Raw genomic sequence first — 22,942 nt, forward strand, 5'->3', positions numbered from 1 at the left:
GCCTTGCTCTAGTGAGGCCAGAGAGTATTAATTACACTTTTATTCTGTAGCAATGATATGGTTCATGTATTTAATTAAACTTTAGCTTGCTGGTATCTAGTTGTCTCAGGACATCACGTGTGGAATCAGTGATGGGAAGCTCCAAAGGTGGGAGAGCCATTGAAGATGTGCAAGGGACATTTCTCCAGCAAAAGCACCAGCTTTCCTCCTGCTCTATTCCCAACATGGCCTTGTGAGTGCCTTGAGAAGCATTTGAGAAACTGCTGAGAAGCAAGGCTAAAAATATCCAAGGAACAGACGTGAACAGAGACAAGCACAGAGATGGGCGCTGGAAGGTGTGAGACTTGAAGCCAGGAGACTGAGACTGAGAGGGCACAACTCTTTGGAGTCTTTGTCTTAGGGAACTGAGCTCTTCCTTCTGGGGAAGAATAAAAATGGAAATGTCTTCTTTTGGTCCCTCCATTTTTTTCTTAGGTTTTTGCAAGGCAAATGGGGTTAAGTGGCTTGCCCAAGGCCACACAGCTAGGTAATTATTAAGTGTCTGAGACCGGATTTGAACCCAGGTACTCCTGACTTCAAGGCCGATGCTTTATCCATTATGCCACCTAGCCGCCCCTGGTCACTCCATGTTCATCCTTGAACTTAAGAGCCACAAGCCAATGAATAAACTTTGAGGCTGCGAGAAATCCCCTCCCCCGCCCTTCCTTCCAGACTGATTTCTCATTACTCCCTTCACATCCTCTCTGTTCCAGCCAAACTGGTCGACTTACAGTTTCCAGAACTTGGAATGCCATCTTCTATATTCGTGACTTTGCACAGGTGGTTCTACTTGCCTGTGACATACTCTCTAGCTTCTCAAAGCTCAATGCAAGTGTCACCTCCAGCTGGAAGCCTTTATTATTTAATTCTCCTATTTGTTAGTATATGTTCTCTCCTGTCACAAAATATTTCCTACTTGCAGTTAGGTGACACAGTAGATGGTATGCTAAGCCTGGAGATAGGAAGACCTGAGTTCAAATGTGACCTCAGATACTTACTAGCTGCATGATCCTGGATGAGTCATTCATCTTCTGCCTTCCTCAGTTTTCCTAATGAGGACAATGATTGCAGGATTGTTGTGAGCACTTAGCACAGTGCTTTATTATGTGCTTAGCACTTAGTTGGTGTTTAAAAAAATATTTGTTCCCTTCCCATCTGCATAAATACAGTTATCATTCCAGATTCTGATCTTCCCATTGTAGTTTCACTATATTGCAGATCCGCGCAGGAAATTAAATGGGAATTTTGGGGAAGTTTTGAGGAAGCCACAAATAATGTGTGAAGACCAGCAGACAAAGAAAAAGTTCAGAAACTCAGAAATGCAAAACATATATGTAACAAATCAATATTTTCTATCTTTTACTATACAATAATTCAGATTTCTTCTCTGATAAGAAGGGAGGGCCAAAATATTTTACATGGATTTCCCAGATTGCATGATGTAGAAAGAATAACTATTGCATTTCCCCAGCAGAATGTAAGCTAATTGAGGACAGGGTGCTTTTTCCCCCCAATTTATTTTTGTGGCCCCTTGTTTATAGTAACGTCTTGCGAATAAATGGAATGGGGTAATTTGAGTTACTCATTTGATTCTCACTCTTAGATACATTTGGGTATTCAATAATAATCATAAGTAGCAATTATTTAACTCTAAGGTTTTCCAAGCACTTGAAATGTCATCTCATTTAACCTATTTGGTGGTAGTTGGGGAGGTTACAGACTTATGCTTTTAAAACACATCCACCAATGCTTGGGATGCAATCTTCCTCAAATACAGAGTCAGGAGGAAAATGGGTTCAAACTTACAAAGTCCACATGACAAAAAGAGTAAGCATAGCTCCTGGCAGCTGGAAGTTATTTTCTCTCCCTTTTGAAGTACTCCAGAGATTTTCCTTAGGCAAGGTTTGGTTTCTTGTCTGGAATCCTTTGTGGAGCCACCAATCTGTCCTGATTCTCAGTATGAACACTGCTGACAGCTGTTCCAAAGGTGCTGTTAGCACATGAGATGAGAAGAAGAGAAACTCTCTGGACTTCTGAAGGTTACCAAGATTTTCAGGCCAAGATTGGGGAAAGAAGTGGATGGAGGTGAATGAGAAGGAGCCTGAAGTCAAAGTCTGAGACACTTTCCTTCTACCCTTCAGTGTTTTTTTCTTGGAGGTGTTTCTCTACTCTTTTTGGTAACAAATCATTTGAGCTCAAAAAAATTTTATAGACAATCCCTAAGACGTGACCAACTTACCTTATTCAATCTGAATAGTCTTCTTGTGCAAGTTCATTCAATTCCTTATCAGAAACATTTAAAGTGATAAAGGATTTTTCATATTTGACTGGAATGCCTTGGATTGATTTGATTCAATGAATATGTATTCTTTTAGTAGAGAACAAATTCCAAACCTGAAAAAGTTTCATAAAGAATTTTATTATTATTTCAGCAGAGGAAAGAACTGGAGAAAGGTTTCAATTTTTGTACATTTTACAATATTTAGAGTTCACATATGAGTATAAGGACAGGCAATTACAGAAAGGAGCAGCTTCCAAATAAGGTTGCTATATATACATATATATATATATATATGTATGTATATATATATGTATGTATGTATGTATATATGTATATCTCCAAATAAATATATTTATCCAAATCCAATATATATATATATCCAAATAAAGTTTATATAAATATATACATATATATGTCAACAGGTACGTATAAAAATTCAAAATAATTTGGAAGAGCTAAAATATAAACTGTTGGGGAACCCAAAACACAGACTATTGGGGAGTCCCATAAACTTTGGGTGGATCTGAAAAAAGACTTGGGTAGGATACATGAATTCCTTTTGTGGGGGCAGTTAGATGGCACAAAGGGATAGAACACCAACCCAGGAGATAAGAGGACCTGAGTTCAAATGTGAACCAGAAACTTAATACTTAGCTGTGTGACCTTGAGCAAGTCACTTAACCTCATTGCCTTGCAAAAACCAAAATCAAAACCAAAACAATAAAAGAATTCCTTCTGGTGATCTCTGACTTCCTGGGAGCATCTCTAAGTTCAACTTGATCTCTAGGTTAAGCTTTGGATTAGACAATTTCTAACCCAGGTTCAACAATATAAATAAAGAACCAATGATATTTTCCTCACAATTTCCTTCTTGTTAAGGTACCAGGAAAGGTGCTAGGAAATAGCAGTTCATCACTTCCTTTAAATAGGGTGGGGTAATTTGATTGATTTACTTAATTGACTGCCACTCTACATATATTTAGATATATAATAATAATGATAATAATAATAATAAATACCTAGCATTTATGAAATCTTTAAGGTTTTCCAAGTAATTAATATATGTTATCTCATTTAAATAATTTAAATTTTGTCTCTGTCAAAGGTAGGTATATCTATTTAAATGACTAATTATTAGAGTTCCCTGATCAACTTGGTTATCATATAGGGTAATGAGCCTTTGTAGAGGACTTTGATTTTATGTCCCTGTTGAGAATGTTGGATATTCTCATTGTAAACTTCAGTGAGAGGATTAAGAACATAACTTGAACATTATATGTGATTTGATTGAGGGTCAGGATATCCCTTTCTGCTATTCCTATAAAATAGCATCAGTTACAAGGCCAAATCTTTTTAAAAATTCTCTCTTCCTCTTTCCCTCCTTTTAGGGAGAGCCAGGAAAAGATAATCAAAGATTAGAGACTTGAGAACAGACTTTGGTCCCTTAGGGATGCCTGAGCCTTACCATAGATTCCCAGAAAATACAGGCCATCCCCTCCTCAGTCTCACAGATGACAAATTCTCAGTCAAAGGGATGCCAGTCAGTGGGGTGGTAGAGAAGCAGGGAGAGTTACTGAGGATAGACTGGCTGAATCCAGTCTTGGAGAGCCAGTAAAAGAGACAGATGGCAGCTACACACGCTCTCCACTATATGACTCTAAAGTGGTAAGTTTACCAATAGTGGGAGCTCTTCTAGAAAGAGAATGGAAGGTTCAAGCCACAATATGGGAGGAAAAAAAGATACTTTCCCATACACATGTTCTTCAGTTCCCTCAGCATCATAGTCTTGCTCCTTTGACTCCAGATTGTCAACATTCTTTTTAAAATTTGATGTCAAATACTATAAATGATACTTTTGATGTCACTTGACTAGGACACAGTACAGCAGGGCTATCACTTCCCTAATTTTGGTCACTGTGAATTATGTATCTTAATGACTTTCTATGGCTTCTATGTCACATTATTTACTTGTATTCAGTCAGTTGATCAATTAGCATTTATTAATTGCCTACTCTGTGCCAGTCACTGTGCTATTTGGTAGAGATACAAAGAAAGGCAATGGACAGCTGCTGCTCTCAAGGAGTTCATAGTCTAGTGGGAGAGACAACAAGAAAACAACTATATTTTTTAAAAAGAACATATATATATATGTATATATATATACATACATACATGAAAAATGGGGGGGCAATATCAGCAGGAAGATGCTAAAATCAAGGAGGACCAGGAAATCTTGTAGAAACTAGAACGTGAGCAGAAATTTGAAGGAAGTGAGGGAATCTAGGAGACTGAGATGATGAAGGAAAGAGTTCCAAGTGTGCAACATAGCCAGGAAAAATACTGAGAGTGGAGAAATGGAGTATCTTGTTCAAGGACCAGCTAGGACAGCAGTGTCCCTGGATTGCAGACTACAAGGAAAGGACTAAGGTTTAAGAAGACTGGAAAATTAGAGACCAAATTATGAAGGGTTTTGAAAGTCAAGCAGAAGATATTTTTTATAGTCTGAAGGTAATAGGGAGTCATTGCAATTTATTAAATAAGAAATAATATAGTCAGATTTACTCAGTAAGAAAATCAGTGTGATGGCTAAATGATGAATGGATTGGATTTGGGGAGAAACTTGAGATGGCCAGACCAACCATTTGGCTATTGTAACAGTCCAGGCATGAGGTAATAAAGGATTGCACCAGGGTGGTAGTAGTTATAGAGATGGAAGAATATACAAAAGATGTTACAAAAGGTAGAAATGAGAGAATTTGATGACTGATTGGATATATGGAGTGAGAGAGTGAGGAGTCAAGAATGACACCCAGGTTTTGAGCCTGGTGTCTGGGAAAATGATAGTGCCTTTGACAATAACAGGAAAATTATGATGAGGGGAGAGTTTAGAGTTCAATTTTAGAGACATTGAATTTAATATGTCTATAGAATATCAAGTTGGAAACACTTACTATGCAGTTAGAGGTAGGCCTGGAAGTCAGGATAGAGGTTATGGCTGGAGAAGTAGATCTGAAAGTCATAAACATAGAGATGGTATTTGAAACCATAGGAGCTGATGAAATCACCAAATGGAAAAAGTAGAGAGAGAAAGGAGAAGAGGGCCTAGGACAGAGCCTTGGTGTGGGGGGAGGTTTCTTAGTCAATTGTTGTAATTTGGATGAAGATGCAGAAAAGAACATAGAGCAGGAAGGCTTATACATGTAGGAGGAGAACCAGGAGAGAGTAATATCATGAAATTCTAGAGAGAAAAGAGCATCAAGGGGAAGATGTAGATGGAAAATGTCAAAGACTTCAGAAAGGCCAAGAAGGATAAGGACTGAGAAAAAACTCCCATTAGATTTGGAAATTAGATTATTAGTAAATTTGGAGAGAGCAGTTTGGTTGAATGATGAGATTGAAAGTCAGACCATAGAGAGTTCAAAATAGAATGAGAGGGGAAAAAAGTGGAGGCACTAATCCTAGATAGTTTCTCAAGGAGTTTAGCTACAAAAGGGAGGAGAGAAATTCATCAAATTGCCCAGATCTTTTTCATACAAACTTACCAACCTCATCCTGTTCTTGTATGGCTGATTTTTTTTTTTTAAATACAAGTTTAAGGGGTGCTCAGTGGATAGAGCACCGGCCCTGGAGTCAGGAGTACCTGAGTTCAAATCTGACCTCAGAGACTTAATAATTACTTAGCTGTGTGGACTTCTTTGGGCAAGCCACTTTACCCCATTTGTCTTGCAAAAAAAAAAAAAAAACTAAAAAAAATACTAGTTTAGAATTTTTCATTTTACCCTATAAAATATATTTTAAAATTTAGTTCAGGCCAGATTTTTTGCAGCATAGTTTAATACAATATTGGACATGGAGGAAACCATATTTGAATTTAGTTACTGTGATCATGTCACAATAGTTAAATCATCTGATGACAACAGTCAGATCATCTGCCCTTTCAGGTTTTCAGTTTCTTTATTGTTAAAATGACAATAATAAAAGTTTGTTATGTTACAACTAGGTTTGGCATCATGAGAACATGAGGTCTAAAGCTCCCTCTAACCCTTTACAGCTGGCTTCTCAGTCTCAGTTTTCTCATTTGTAAAGATATCTACATTGCTTATCTCAGTAGGCTGTATTTAAGACATTTTGCAACCTTAAAATGTTTTACAAATGTCAGTTATTATTGTTGCAGTTTTATTTATCATCATCATCATTGTCATTGCTATCATCATCATTTTTGTCATCACTTGAGCTTTCTAGGTGATTCTGGACTCTTGATTGCAGATTCTCCTTTAGAACTTCTGTGACCTTGGAAAGACTGAATTAGCTGGAAGAAACAGGAGGACCAAGAACCATCAAGGATATTGTATCATTTTTATTTTGTATTTTAAAAAAACATTTTATTATTTGTATGGCATTTTTCACAATTGCCTCCAGCATTATCTTTTTGATGTAATTCTTGATTGATTTCTTTGAACTTCTCCATCCTTCCCTCAGGCACCTCAATTCTTTTTTTAGTGATTTTAGTGATTTTTCTAAAGCATGGGGCTGACCATTTTGGTTCCCTGCTCAACAAATTTTAGTGGCTCCCTATTACCTCGAGGATGAAATACAAATTCATCTGCTTAGCATTTTAAAACCCTTTGCAACTTGACTCCAATCTACCTTTCTAGACAGTATTCTCTTTCACAGACTTTTTGATTTAACTTCACACAAAACATTCCTATTTTTATTTCTGTGCCTTAGTAACGTTCCCCATGTCCAGAAAGCAGTTTCCCTTCCTCTAAGAATCTCTAGTTTCCTCAAAAGTTTTCTGAATCCACAACTCTCCCTACTCCTCTGCTTTTCTGTCTTGGGCTGAGAGACCATCATCTGTAGGGCTGAGGAAGGTGGGCTTCTTGACTGATTGACTGTGTATTAAGAAGATGGAGGGTTCACAATTTGTGCAGCTGAAAGGAATAATCATGCCACGAAATATCAACTCTTTCAAAGTGACTAGGTACTCCTCCTCCCTTACTCCCATATAGTATTTGTACTATTAAAATATTTCTTTTACTTTGTTTTGTTGTGCACTCTGCACACTGGCTTTCTTTAATACTCAGCTCACCATACTTTTTAAAACTTTATTCTTTATTTTTTATTGTATCTTTTCTATTGCAACATGAATAATATGGAAATATGTTTTGCATAACTTCATATAGATCACTAATATCACATTGCTTGCCTTCTCAAAGGGTGGGGGAGGGGTGGGGCAGGCAAGAGAATTTAGAACTCAAAATTTTTTAAAAAATTAATATTAAAATTTTTAAGAAATGTAATTGGTAAACATTTAATGATTATAAATAAAAATATTTTTGAAAAATGAACAACAAAAAAGGCAGCTCATATCTTGACTTCTGCAAGACCATTTTTCCTTTCCTCACCTTTACCACTCCCTGATGGTATCTCTCCTCTGAGATTATCTCTCATTTACTATGTATATGTCTTCTACATGTAGAGTCACATTCTTTATAGTCCCTAAGAACCCTGGAGGATACATTTTACACACTTTTGGAGTAGAGAGGTGATAGATTAATAGTTTAAGTTCAGAGAAGTTGAGACAATATCAATTTTGGCAGAGACTTGACCTTCCTGTCATTCTCCTCATCATTCTTAAAGATGAGAGTCCAGAATAGTTTTACTGGCACATGATACTGTGAGTTGAAAAACCAGATTTGCTTTGAAAATCAGGGTTGCCTCTCTGTTTATAAATTCTAAATGCCTCTGAACTGGGTTGTTTATAAAGCTTCAGCAGGGAAGTGGTGTTCCATCTCCATCTCTTAGACTGCTGACATTATTAGAGTGTCCCAGATTACTGGATAGGGATATCTTTGTCTGAATTCCATATTCATCTGTCTTTTATTCTGACCCTATTTATTGACCCAGAGGTCCAATCTAACTTTTTTTTTGTCTTGTGCCTGTGTAGTCTCAAGATTGTGGCAGGGATGTTTTCCATAGACTTTCCCTGCTCTTTCTGTGTAACTCCAGAAGACTTAACAGTAAAAAGTCCTCAGGACCTAGCTGGGGAACAAGCCCTGCATGTCACATCCTTTGTATAGTTAACTATATTACTTGGGCAGTCTGGTCTTCTCAGCTTAATTCTTGTATGACATTGGAGCATCATATGAAACAGTTCAAACAGAGTTGGCTCATGTAGAGGAATCATTTAGTGAATCAGTGAGATTTGGGGATGGGGACCTGAACAGGAGGGAGACTATTTCTGTGGTATGGGAGCAGATACCAAGAAGGCAGTTGATTTGCTGTGGAAGGTCAGAGCCCTATTCCTCTATGGGTGAGCCCCACCTCTCTCCAGATGTTTCCTTCCCCTGAGGTTAATTCCCATGGGTGTCAAAACAGGCTGCAACAGAAGATGGAGAGGAAGATCAGAACCAAGCAAAGGCTGTATATAGCTGGGTGATAATTGTGCGGAAGCAGCTGCAGCTAGAGAACGGGTCATTAGAGAGAACCAAGGGAGCAAGCTAAAAGGTCAGAGACACCAAAGGGTCACTAGTTGCTGGACAGATGACAGCAAAGAGTATTTAAAAAGCACTTAAGCAGAATTTCCTTAACCCTGTCATTTGGTGGGTGAGAAGGAACTCAAGGGCTAGTTAATACCATTTCTTTAGAGGCAAGAAAAAACTGAGGAGAAAAAGGTCAGAGGATCATATGATGGACTGGTACAGAAACATCTAACCCTCTTGAACCCATAGTCTGTGGTTTCCTTTTCCAATTAGCCAAAGAAGAGGGTTTATCTAGGGCATATAATTCATAGGCTGTGTGTGTGTTTTTTCCTCCTCTCTCTGGATCCCATATTTCCATCTTATCCTACACAGAGGAGCTCCCATGCTACAGTGGGAATGTTGTATGAGCATTTGGAAAGGTCTTTAGGAATCTTGGAGGTGGCAGGCATTAGTTAGAACTCATTATATTTTCCCCAAAGCATTCCCCAAGAGAGTAAAAGAAACCATCATCTTCCTAGACACTCAGATTCACTATCTTGGTATTATCCTAAACTTCTCACTGCCATTTGTTATTGTTATTTGATTGTATACAACTCTTCGTGACCCTATTTGGGATATTCTTGGCAAAGATACTAGAGGAAATCATTTACTATTTTCTTCTTCAGCTCATTTAAAGATGAAAAACTGAGATGAGGGACTGAGACAAATAGGGTTCAAGTGACTTGTTCGGAGTTACACATCTAAGGCGAGATTTGAACCCTGACCTGAAAACCAGTACCCTATTCACTGTACCACCTAAGCTACCCTACACACACACACACACACACACACAGACCCAATCTGTTCCAAAACTTGTTGTTTCTACTTTTATAACATCTCTCATCTGAGTGTCTTCTCTTCACTCATATAGCCACCACTCCAGAGGAGGCCTTCATCACCCTATGCCTAGTCTATTAGAATAGCCTGCTGTTAGGTCTTCAAATCTTAAGTCTCTCTTCATTCCAATCCATCCTTTATTCAGTTATCAAATTACAAATCTGACCATATCACTCCCTATTCAATAAACTATAGAAATCATCGGTTATTTCATGGATCAAATACAAAATCTTCTGTTTAGTCTTTAATATCTTTAACAACTTGGCTCCTTCTTACTTCTGTGCCTTCTAATATATTACTCCCTATCCTACTTAACAGTTCAGTGACACTGGCCTTGCTGTTCTTTAAATTCAACAATCTGTCTCATGACTCTGCCTCTTCACAAGCTGTCCCCATTGCTTCCCTCAAGATTCAATTCAAATCTCATCTTCCAGAAGATTCCTTTCTGACTCTTCTGCTTCCTCATTACCTGCATGAATATAGTTGTTAGCATGTTGTCTTCCTCATTAGACTGAGAGCTCATCAAGGGTAGGGACTGTTTTTTGTCTTTCTTTATATTCTTCATGTTTAACAAAATGCTTGATATATATACTAGGTGCTTAATAAATGCTTATTGATTAACTTGTTGACTGTTGATTGTGATGAAAACTAAAGTCTAGAAACTTGGATATTAACTTGCCCAACCTTCCATTTCAGACAAGAATCTCCTCTAATAACAGTTCACATTCATATATTATTTTCACATATTATCTCAATTGATCCTCAAAATAACCCTATGAGTGACTTTTATTATTCCCTTACAATAAAGAAACTGGAGGTCAAAGAGGTTGTGTCTTGCTCAGTGATAATGAGTCAGTATATGAAGTTCAATTTGAACTCATGTACTCCTGACTTCCAGTCCAATACTCTTATCTTCTAGGTGTTACAGCTTTATAGACATCTATTCAATGTGATGTTACTTTAGACAAATTAGAAAGACACAACCGGCCCAGGATGGGTCAGGATCCCAATAGGTATCTAACACCACAGTCAGGTGTCAGACCTTGAAATTGGCCAGAATTTCAAACATTTGTTATCTCAGATCTGCAACTTAAGTTATCTTAAAACATTATCTTTGTAGATTAACTTGTCCTAGAAAACCACCTTCCTAGTTAGAGAAGAGGGATAAGAAACAGACATCCAGGGGAAATGTAAGGAGAGGTTCTCTCCAGTTTATCTTTCCCAGCAGCAAAGTGGGAGAGAAAGTCAAAAACATATCCACATGAAGGAAGTCTTTTGGGTCTCTCAAATAATTGAATCATGCCCTTCCCATTTCCAGGAGGTTTGTGTGTGTGTGTCTGAATTGCTCTGAATGAACAAATTAATCTTCCCAATAGTCTAATGGCAACAGGTACTATTTTTGTCTCCTAAAATCTCCCTCCTACATTTGGTCATTGCATGCCCCAGTGGTATCACAAGGCAGATTAACTCCTGTCAGGGACCATAGTTGTTGATTTACTGATCTTGTTACTACTTCTCCCATCTCTGAACCATGAAATCTCTGTCCATGGTGTTGCCTATACAAAGTAGACTGGCTCCCATAAGACCTGGACCTAGAGGACCAGGATTCTTAGGGTTCTACTATTTCCTTCTTCTTAGGAATCTTGGAGGTGGCAGGCATTAGTTAGAACTCATTATATTTTCCCCAAAGCATTCCCCATGAGAGTAAGTGAAGGAGGATTCCAGGAAGAAGAGGTCTAGGTCATATAGATGTACTCTTGACTATAACTAGACCAAGTGAAAGCTAGGAGAGGGTAAAGATTATAGGCATTCCTGGCTGTCTTGTCCCTTTACTGACAAGGCACACTGTTTACAGATTTATTTTCTTCCCTTTGAGGTAAAAATCTGGGAAAAATGTACAGTGCAGGCTAGAGACTGGAGGAAGTACCTTTGCCTTATGATGCTGGGAAATAAGTTCTAATGTAAAGGGAAAGAATAGAAGGGAAAGAATGGAACAAGAGACCAGAGTCACTGCCCAGCAAGGCCACTCATTGCCAGTTTTCTTGACCTTGAGGATAGAAGGGGAGAGGTGAAGAGATTTTATAAACAAGCAGTTCGAGCATTCCCTGGCTCTTCTGGAAGGTGATATCTCTTTGTGCTGAGCCAAGGACTTAGTGAAATGCTGTTTTCCTTGTCCTCACTTTGTATATCTTGGCTCACCCTTCAGGAGCTGGGGTGTTTGCATAATGTCTATTTGGCAGTAATTGTGTCATTCCTATAGAGAGCCTCCCTTTATGAGCCCAAAGGAACATGGAAACCAGTAGAGCCAAGGTCTTCTGGGAGGCTAGGGTAAGTCAGAAATCAACAGATATGATTTTTGACAGATGATATTCTTCTCTAGTGGTGGGATCCATAGCTATGCCTCCATCTTATACCAATCTGCATAGGCAGGTTGCTCTGGATGGCTCAGATCTGATTGATTAGCTCACAAAGATAAATATTAACGGTGCAGTGGACATACATATTTTTTTGCCATTAATTTCTGAAATTGGACCCAATCCTCAAAAGCCACTTTGGAGGGTGATACCAATTCTCTGATGTCTGCTTAAGTAGAATGGAGGCTGCCCTGAGGGGATAGTTGTCTTCTAGGCTGTTTTTGCCTCCCCTTTAATAGGAATTTATAGGGAGTCAGTTAAGGGGTTGGAATCAGATTTTATCTAGTCAGGGATTCACAGAAACTTCTAAGACGGATTTATTTATAAATATATAGTTGAGTGAGATCAAATGTGTTCAGGATTGGGAATATTGATCATGAAACATAGTTGGTCATTGGACCATAGAATTTAGAGCTAGAAGGGAACAAAGATTATTAATTCAAGACCTTCACTTTATCTTTAAGGAAACCGAGGCCCATAGAAGCGAAATAACTTATTAACTTTCATGCAAGTAGCATAGTTGGGATTTCATCCCAGACCCTCTGACGACAAATATGGTATTATTTCCACTGCATAATATTGTGGCACCACATAAACCAGTTTTTCTGGTTCTATGACTAGGGGGCACCCTTCATAGGGCAATGCTAAAGGCAAACCATTCCAACTATGTGTGCACATATGCCTGCCACTCTGGGCTGGCCCAAGGCCCGGGCAAATTGGACAGTAGCCCAGGGTGCCATGTGTTGGGGGCTCCCCAAATGGAATCTTTCAAATAAATGGCATATCTTAAAGGTGCAAATGTAAAATATAAATGCTCATTTTCTCATGGGTGCCTATAGCTCTAGGGCTGTCCTCAAGAAATTAGTGGAAAGTGACACTGTTGTCATGTGGACTTTCCCTAGATATCTCTTCTGCAGTAGTTCAACAGAATAAGATTAAGCTGGCTTGAAAGGATCCTATTTTATAAGTCACATTTGGGCAGTCTGGTTGGTATTTGAACCTTTAAATGAAATGTCTCTGGGATGAATAATTTGCTGAGTATAATTTAATTAAATTTAGCAACTATTTCTTAAATACTTGCTATGTAGTAGACTGTATATCCTTGAGGATTCAAAGATAAAATAATGAAATAAGACATGACCTCAGGGAGCTTGCATTCTACTGAGGAGAAATGATCTATACACAGATAATTAAATACAAAATCAATACAAAATGACTTCAAGTGGTGGAAGGGGAAATCAAGAAAAAAAAAAGGTATAACTGAACTGAATAAAGGAGACAGAAGTCAGGAGGGAGAACAATTCCAACATGGGGGCAGCCTGAGTAAAAACATGAAGGTGTGAGGTGGAGCAATGTACCAAAAAACATCCATATTGACTTTACAATTTTGGAACAAGAATAGACATTAAAGACGATTTAGCCCAATGACATCATTTATTTTTCCTTTTATTTGACAGATGAAGAAACTGAGGCCAAGCAAACTTATATAACTTGCTCAAAGTCATATTCCAGCCCTCTATTGATATGACTGATTAAATTCTAAAAGGTGACTTAGAGCAGGCAGCCCTGAGTTATGGAAGGAATGAAAAACTCACCTGTCACTGCAAGTGAATGCCTTTATTCAAGAATTCCCCTTTAGACTTCTCATAAACACTTGCTCATATAAATACTTCATTTTGCCTTGAACTTCAAGAAAGTTTAACTGAATTTGATGCAATTGCAAAGACAAAATTTATATTTATGAGATTATCAATAGCTCCTCCCCCAGTACCCTTCCCCCTCTCTATATTGCCTCCCCAAAAGAAATAGGTGTGTACAATTTTAAAACTTTCATTTAGTTGGCAGTATTTCTGATAAATTCCTGGAAGGGGCTCATTGCATGTATGAAAAGTTTTACCAAGGCTTTACAGGTATAGTCTATGCAGTAGGATACCATCCCCCATTAAAGATGAAATGAGATGAAGTGACTTGTCCAAAGTCACATAGGCAGTAATATTAGTTAATATTTATATCATGCTAAGATTTATAAAGTGTTTTACATACATTATTTCATTTTATTCTCAAAACAACATGGCAAAGTAAATGATGCCATTATCCTTTCTTAACATATGATTGAGCTGAGAAAGAGAGCAACAAAGTGATGAAGTAGAGAAAACACCAGACCTGGAGTCAGAAAGACCTGGGATTCAATCTAGCCTCAGACACTTACTAGCTCTGTGATCCTGGGTTAAGTCACTTAACCCTGTTTGCTTCAGCTTTCCCATCTGTAAAATGAATTGGAGAAGGAAATGGCAAAGCACTCCAGTATCTTTGCCAAGAAATCCCCAAATGGGACCTTGAAGAGGTGCTCATGAAGCAAGGTCTGAACAACAAAAAAGCTGAGATTGAAAGAGTTAAATAATTTGCCAAAGTTCACACAACTAGTGTTTGAGGCAGGATTTGAACTCAGGTCTTACTGAGTTTCCACCATCCATTATTCCACCTAGCTGCCTGTGACAAAAAGTCAGGATTCAATCCTGGTCCTCACTCACCAAATCCTTGAAAGGAAATGTATTATAACAAGTGCTTCTCAATTTTTCTTATTCTGCCCCTGTTTAAGGATGCTCAGGAGGCATACTTCCTAGGGAACTGAGCAGACACATATTGGGGTGGGATGTAGTTGAGGCAAAGGCAGACACCCCTTATCCATACTGACGTACAGCTGATTATGGAACATGTATCTTTGTGGGATCACTGAATTACTAGGAAACATAAGAATAGATGCTATTTTCATACTGAGGGAAGTATTTTCCTATTGAGCAGACCTCAAGGATGGGAGGTACTGATCACTGTGTTCATCTTGGCAAAGATTGACCTCCTGCTTGCCTGTTGCCCCAGTGCTATGAAGATGATTTCTCCTCCAGAGGAGCCATGGCTGTACTTGGCCTCTGTGGATTTTCTTTTTGGCAGGGCTAGAAAGCAGCTGATAATCTAGTAGGAGGCAAGATTGAAGCTGCAGATCATTTGTATTATCCATTCTAGAGGGGCTGAAGACTGGCTGGAACTACTGGTGACTTTGATGACCTGAGGGCAAATGTTGCTAAATGCCAAGCTCTCTGAGGTGATAAAAACACACATTTAATTATAATCTAGAAGTGTAAATTCTAGCATACTTTTATCTCTGGAATGCTGAGTTTCAAATGTGACTTTCTAGCTCCCTCTCTTTCCCCGCCTTGTTTCTTGTGCCATAAAATATTTGCATATTTGAATGTCAATTTTTCCAAGTGCTGGAAGCAATAGGCTTGGATATGTTCTGAGCTATTCTGTATCATAGCATCTGTCCCATCTCAACAGCTGTTAGTACTTTGAGATGACCCAGGAACAGCTCAGGAAGGAGGAAAACCCGGGGAACCCAGGAAGAATTCCCGGTAACCTGGAGTCTTGGAGAGGTCTAGGGTTGCTTCCATATCACCATGTGGTTTTGTAACAGATGTTTCTCCGCCATCTTTATTTTTTCCCCCAGAAAGGAAGGTTACCCAACCAACTATTGCTGAATGATGACTACTGTATATATCTTTGGAACGTGCTAGACTAATTACTCAGGCTACAAAATCACATTAAAAGCAACACATTTTGTTTTGCAATATACATTCTTGGTGCCAAATCTTTTTCTTTTTTTTTTATGGCAGCCAGTCCACCTCAAACATGTTTGGTTGGTCCATGGGAGAACTGAAGGACAAAGGGGATTAATTTGGGGTGGGGGGAGGAATCTAAACAGCAAATTTAAGGAGATTTTATTTGTAAGTCTGCTTTACATAGAAGAACATCAAAGAAAAATTCCTGAAAAATATGGTCAGAATTGTAGGGGGCTCCCTTCTGAAACCACAAATGCACACAAGAGAATTTTAGAAAAATCAATGGAAGCTTGAATTCCTGCCATGGCAAAGAAATGACCTTCAGACTAGTTTTCTGTTATGTGGTCAGGGATTCTACCATTAGAATTTCATTCCTTTGGGTTAAGATTTCACTTACCTGGTAAAAATGCATTATCTCCTTAGGAGAGGGTAATATTTTAGGTTGTCATTATTCCTTTAACACCTAGTTAGGATGAGAGTAAGTTTGCTAGGAGGAAAGAGGAGAGGGAATCATAGAACCAGAACAGAATAGGACCTAGAAGGCTATCCTCTTATCTAGCTTTTACCTGAAGCATGATATTTTCTCTCTAACATTCCAACAAGAGCTCATTCAGCCTTTGAGTTCCACCAGTCAAAGGGATCTTATTACCTTAAAAAACCAGTCCATTCTATTCCTGGACAGATAGCTCTACTTGATAAGGAAGTTCTTCCTATCTGGATAGATGAAGAATGGGAAAGGGGCAACTGAATTTTTAGACGGGACACTCCAAAGGAAATGTTTTGCTTGAGGTTAGAGTTATGCTTACATCTTTGAATCAACCACCCAAATCTCTCCAAACTTCTTCAATCCTCAAATCGACATATGTCTGACCTTGAGGATTTTCTCCTTTCTGGCTCCCTCACCTCTTCCAGTAGGATATTAGTTTCCTGGGGGGCAAGGGCCAGAGGGATTTGTACCTATTATATTCTTGATAAATGTTTATTGAATTACTTTGCATTGCATTTGTAATAAGGACTTTTCTCCTCCCTTCCTCCCCTCCCCCCCAACTTGGTCTTTGTTGGTTTCTTTTTGTATTTGCCCATTCCCTGGCTTAGCCTCACTTAAATTCAGTTCACCTACATGTCAGGACATCATGATGTCATTAGTCCTCTTTGAGAAAACCTACAAACAAGCAAGCAGACAAACAACAACATTCATTCTTTGAATTGAATTACATTTCTTCAGAAGTCAGGAAGATCTGAGTTCAAATCCAACTTGAAACACTTATTAGCTGAGTAACTCTGGACATATAATATAACCTTTGTTTACCTCATCTGTAAATAGGAATAATAATGACACCTACATTGAAGGTTCTTGTCAGGTTCAAATGAGATAATAATTATAAAGTGCCACTCACATAATAAGCCCTATATAAATGCTAGATATTGGAAAGGACTAATTTCCCATCCCAATCATCCTTGGATATGTGTGCATTTCCCCACGGCTCTCATTTGGCAGGAAACTACCCTTGGGTGCTGATATTACCATATACTTCCTCTTTAACTTGGAAAATTTGTAGAAAATGCTGTTTAAAAAGAGCTGACACCTCTGTTATATTTTGGTATCTGTCGGAATGAGCGTTTGTATTTAGAGACCTGCTGAGATCTTGCCGACAGCTCGGCAGGTACAGTCTGTCCTGTACTGTATTTCCTGCAGCTTCGGGTTGCACTGTACATATTTTGTGTTGGAATGCTGGTCCAGGGAACAGCTGGGTCGCATCCCAGGTCACTGATGGCTGAAATCTTTGGGCTCTAGCTGAAGATGGTTGTGTCACTCTACTGGTCTCTGGTGTTTTGATTGCACCATAATTTGACAGGTCTTACCTGTCTCTGGCATGCATAAGTTAAGGGTTAGACAAGAGTGACCCAGGGGAAACAGCTCATGGTTGGTTGACAGAAAACATGGATTTTTAGTCCTAGTTCTGTCATCAATGAGATGTGTGACTTTGGGCAAAGTACTTGATCTCTGGGTCTTAATATGTCATCTGTCCAATAGAGAGGACAAGATCTATTCTCCCTGCCTCACAGGGTTGTTGTGAAGCTCAAACAAGATGATGGGTGTGAAAGCATCCATCTGTGTTTAGAAAAGTTGAAAGTGTTCTTAAAATATAAAATATGATGATTATCACTTTGGCACTGAGCCCTCACAGCACCTCTGGTCATTGACCAGATGGGGAATGAGTTGACATGTGCAATAGAGTGCTCATAGTACCCCATAAGGAAAGAAGTTCTCTAGAAGGTGTGAAGATAAGAGGTGAGAAAGACTCAGGGTTGGAGAGGGTAACAGGCTTAGGAAGGAAACAATGGAGCTTTGCAGCCACCTCTAAACTAAGCATATTTATGTCAAAGTTTTACTGAGGTATAGGATCCTTCTCAAGTACATTGAAGAGGAAATGGAAATTCTGAAGGCCTAGGGATAGGAATAGTTTTGAGGGGTCTGGGCTTAGCTTTGGTTTGCTGGGGAAGGAGGCAGCATTTTATTTTAAAAAGGAGCTCATGTGAGACACTAATGTATTGTTGGTGGGTTGTGAACTGATCCAACCATTCTGGAGAAGAATTTAAAGCAAAGAGCTATAAAACTGCATACCCTCTGATCCAGCAATACCACTACTAGGTTTTAACCCAAAGAGATTAAAAAAGGGCAAAGAACCCAATTGTACAAATATATTTACAAACTCTTTTTGTAGTGGCAAAGAATTGGAAATTGAAGGAATAAAAATCGATTGATAAGGAATGCCAATTAGAGAAGGTTAAACAAACTATGGTATATGATTGTGATGGAATACCATTGTTCTATAAGAAACGATATGCAGGATGATTTCAGAAAAAAATATGAAAGACTTACATGAACTGATGCAAAATGGAGTGAACAAAATTAGAAGAACATTGTACACAGTAAAAGCAGCATTGTATGATGATCACCTGTGAATAATTTGGGTATTATAAGGAATACAATGATCCAAGATAATTTCAAAGGACTCATAAGGAAAAATGCTCTTCACCTCCAGAGAAAGAACTGATGGAGTGTGAATACAGATCACAGCCTACTATTTTTCACTTTATTTTTTCATGATTTTTACTTTTTTTGGTCTGTGTCTTCATTCACAATATGACTAATATGGAAATGTTTTGCATGATTGCACATGTATAACCCACATGGAATTGCTTGTAGTCTCAGGGAAGTATTACAAGGAGGGAAGGAGGGAGAGCATTTGAAAAAAAAAATCACAATTTGAAAAAAAATGAATGTTAAAATTGTTTTTACATCTAATTGGGAAAAATAAAGTGTTATTAAAATAGAAAGAAAAGATAGTAGCTCAGGGTCCTATTTTAGCTTTCTTCTGTTCAATCCAATCATCCGTAACTTCCTCCAGGAAGAGTCACTCTTTGGTTCTAACTTGCCAACTCCCCTCCATGTCCTGGCACCAAGTACAGTGCAGGGATCCTTCATATTCCCCTTCTTAAATTGGAGGATGACTCAGTGGGCCAGGAATAAAAAATATGGGATAGAGAATTTAAAGGATAGGAGAGTAAGAGGAGAGGGAGAAGTCTGATTCAGATTATCCAGGATAATCTAGCACACATACTGAAATCATCAGTAATTATTGTTTTAGGGCGAAGACTCTCTGGTGATAACAAGGACCGCCAAACAATAATTTGGAATTCTATCAAGAGATCATACAATTATAGATTTAGCTAGGAGAGATTGCTACTTGTTGGCTAGTTCAATTTCTTCATTTGTTTGCAGATCTATAATATCACCTCCTTGATGTCATGGTCCTCTTCAAGAATGAGGGACAAATGACAACAACAGTAACATCTGGAAACCAATACCTGGGAAGATAGAAACCCCTAGGTAGCACAGTTTATAGAGTGTTAGACATGGAGTCAGAAAGATCTGAGTTCAAATTCAGCCACATATTCACTAGTAACATTACTCTTGGCAAGTCATATAATCTTTATCTGCCTCAGTTTCCTAATCGTAAAATGGAGATGATAATGGTACCATTTCCCAGTGTTGTTGTGAAAATAAAATGAGATAACTTTTTTATAAACCTTAATGTGCTTTATAAATGTTGCTAATTTTTATTGTTAAACACAAGGAACTTGCTTAAGGCTACAAAGGTGTGATTTTGAACCTAGGCTCTTTGACTTTAGAATCAGTTTTCATTACATTGTATCATTAGATACTTATACAATAGGTCTCTTAGCTGATTTCTGATGCTATACCAAATTCTCCATCACATTATTTTCTCTGTAAGTTCCAATGGAGAAGAGAATATAGATGGACATGGTGTTCCTACCCAGCTCTGGGTCTATATTATTAGTTTTCTTTTGTCTCTTAATAACCTAGACACTTCACTCTTTAAAGTATTTAAAACTGAAAGTCAGTTTAGAGGTCATCCACAACTCAAACTCACAGAGATGAATGGCTTGCCTAATATTGCCCATTCAAGTGAGATAAATAAAAATCTGACACACTATTCTTTCTTACTGCCCCTCACTCACTTTCACCATCACTATGATGAAAATGAAAATGAAAATGAAAAAAATGTTTTGCAAAAGTTTGTGGACTTCTGTCCTAAAAGTATACCAGCTCATTTTATATGAGTAACCTCTCTCTGCCTTTTCCTCCCCCAGTCAATATCAACTTCCAGACCCTGAATTCAGGCAGAGTAATCAGAGATTAAAGGACACATCACCCTTAATCAGGATAATTGGTGCCCCAAGGGTCTCTCCTGTCCACATGGCCCCAGTCTCTCCAACCCCTAGAGAAAGGATGATCACTTCCTCTCTGACTTTTGATGTCTGTTTAGTGTGGGCTGTTTTTGTAGTTACCTCCTCTGGCTCCATAGCTTCCCATTAGCATCCAATAATTTGTTAACAGTAATAATCACAGTTGTGAGATCCAATGATGGAGTAAGGAGAATGGGCATTCATCACTGTCATGGTCAGAGCATTTGGGATATCAATCCTTCATGGCATCTAACTGCACAGCTGTGGAGGGCTCTGGTGGAGGGAGTGGATACTGTGGTCATTCCCATTTCCTTTCCTCCCTTATTGTGTGGGACTTAGAGGTGCTGTAGGGAGAAGGGAGAAAAGTATTTTTGGAGTATAAATTATATTTGTGTTTTTGATAAAGAGAAGTCAATGGAAGCAGGGAACAGAAACCCTTTGCTTTTTTTCTTGACACAAAAATTCAAGGTTCTGCTTTGTGATAATTTCGACCAGTCTTTTCTTTACCCATTATCAGTGACCTGTCTCCTTAGAGAAATGGGACTGTTGGTAGAAAAAAAATAATAATAAAATCTTTATACTTTTCAAAGTACTTTCACATGTATATATGTGTGTATATATATATATATATATATATATTTATATATATCAATATAACAATGACATCTCACATTTTCCATGGTACTTCATGGCTTACAAAGATTTTCCTTACAACAACCTTATGAGGTAGGGAGTACATCCCCTTTTTCTTAAAGATGAAGCTGGAAACCATGGAGGCTAAATTAACAATAATTAAAAGTAAAAGTTTTAAAGTTTGCAAAGTGTTTTATATATCCTAACTCATTTGATACTAACATTAGCCTTGTGAGGTAAGTGCCCATTTTACAGATGTGGAAACTGAGGCTGAGAAAGTTTAAGTGATTTATTTGGAGTTACTTAAGTAAATAGGTGGTAGGAGTTCAACTCATCTTTCTAACTCTGAGGCCAGTACTGAATCTACTGCACTACCTAACTACCTTAGGAAATTGACTATGGACACAAAGCTGTTACCAGGTAGAGGTATTGGGGGCTACAATACAAATATTCAGATGTCTTGTCTGGTGTTCTTTTCACTATGTACCACATCACTGTTACATGATCCCATCTGATCCCTGTGGGGAACCTCGAGGGACAGGAAGGGCAGATATTATGAGTGATTATTATGAGGTGAGGGAACTGAAGCCCAGACTAGGTAAGTTACTTTCCGAAGGGAAACAGCTTGTTTAGCAGGCTTGCCTCTTACAAATGGGACCTCTAGACATTACCTCTGGATTCAGGGCAGTCTGTGAGTCCACATCTCAAAATAAGCCACTAACTAGTCTCCACCAATATTAGTTATCCTGAAGACATACATAAAGCACATAAGAAAAGAAGCTATAGAAACTTTCACCCACAAACCTGGCTCACATTCCTTTCCATGAAAAGAATCTCATCTTGGAAAGCCAGTTTTTTCTCTTTCTGAGGAAAGTCACTATCTCTATAGTCCAAATACTTTTGCAACACAGGATAAACAGCCAACTAAGGTACATCTATCATCATGGCCTATCTTGGACCCTTAGTCCTTACTCTTTATTATAAACAAAGCCCCATCATCAGTGGAAAGAATGGACAAACTTAAACACATGAAGGAGACTACTTGGACTATGCCAAGAGAGGCAAGTTTGATGCTCAGGCCCACTAAAGTCTTCTGGTTATGTCATTTTGGTGTTACTGCTAACTAGTATTGTATAGGGGCGGGGTCTAGTTGTTCTCAAGTTGAGTCCACTGGTCACTTGGCTAGGGAACACTTCCAGCTTCTGGTTTTAGCTAGTCCTCAGATGAAACACTAACTTGTCCTCAAAGGAAAAGAGCAGATTCTTTCATCTTTTTTTTTTTTAGCTTATGATTCAGAGACTTAAATTTGAGCTCTTATGGAGATAGACCCTTGAGACACTCCCTATTGGGCTACAGGAAAATTCTCAGACTCTTTCCCCCTAAAAGTAGAAGGGATGTTGGCTAATCCAAGAGCCTTAGATTTCACAAGAGAATATCACCTCTAAGGTTCAAGTACTTTTGTATCACACAAGATCTGAGTTAGTTTCCAAAGGAAGGTGGCTAGGTGGCATAGTGGATAGAGTGTTGGGTCTGACATCAGGAAGATCTGCATTCAAATTGACCTCATGGCCCTGGGTAAGTCATTTTTCCTGTCTGCCTCAGTTTGTCAACTTTAAAATGGAGAAGAGAACAGTACCTATGCCCCAAGGTTACTGTAAGGATCAAATGACATAATATGAGAAATAATAATAAATATTAAATACATAGTAGGTGCTTAAATAAATATTTGTTTCCTTCTATAGCCATAGTTTTTCTTTTACTCTAACTCCCCTCTTGCTTACCATGAACCAGATACTGTCTTTAGAGTCCTCAGATTTTATCTGATGG

This window comes from Macrotis lagotis, chromosome 1, assembly GCF_037893015.1.
Source record: "Macrotis lagotis isolate mMagLag1 chromosome 1, bilby.v1.9.chrom.fasta, whole genome shotgun sequence".
NCBI classification, from domain to species: Eukaryota; Metazoa; Chordata; class Mammalia; order Peramelemorphia; family Peramelidae; genus Macrotis; species Macrotis lagotis.